Raw genomic sequence first — 323 nt, forward strand, 5'->3', positions numbered from 1 at the left:
ACTCAACTTTTTTGATTATCCATTGGCCAAAAGTTGTTGATAATACCTGGTACTTTCTTTGGTATCAAGGTGACGTGAAAACATAACAAATAACAGGTCAAAGAAGCCCCTTTATTTCTATGCTAATTAGGCACTGCTGGGATTTGAACCCAGGATCTCCTGTTTACAAGACAGGTGCTTTAACCAGCTAAGCCACAGCACCTGTTTTTTGTTCTTTTTTTTTTTGCCGCACACACCATTTAAAGGTATATTTGTCAAGGCGTCCACCAGGACCACCATTACCATTTTTATAGTGCATGGTAGCAGCACAACTCGACTAAATG

At 39.6% G+C, this 323-nt stretch overlaps 1 long non-coding RNA gene and 1 other non-coding gene across 2 annotated transcripts in view; both read right to left on the minus strand.

The window, feature by feature from the left end:
* Positions 1 to 323, minus strand: part of LOC111671356 (uncharacterized) — an 88691-nt gene that overhangs the window by 64024 nt on the left and 24344 nt on the right. The window lies entirely within an intron of this gene.
* trnat-ugu (transfer RNA threonine (anticodon UGU)) lies at positions 129 to 202 on the minus strand. Its single transcript has one exon. It is a non-coding gene; the product is annotated as a tRNA-Thr (tRNA).

The sequence above is a fragment of the Seriola lalandi genome, unplaced genomic scaffold, assembly GCF_002814215.2.
Source record: "Seriola lalandi dorsalis isolate HSWRI2012SDOR001 ecotype SW California unplaced genomic scaffold, Sedor1 jcf7180002054875, whole genome shotgun sequence".
NCBI lineage: Eukaryota > Metazoa > Chordata > Actinopteri > Carangiformes > Carangidae > Seriola > Seriola lalandi.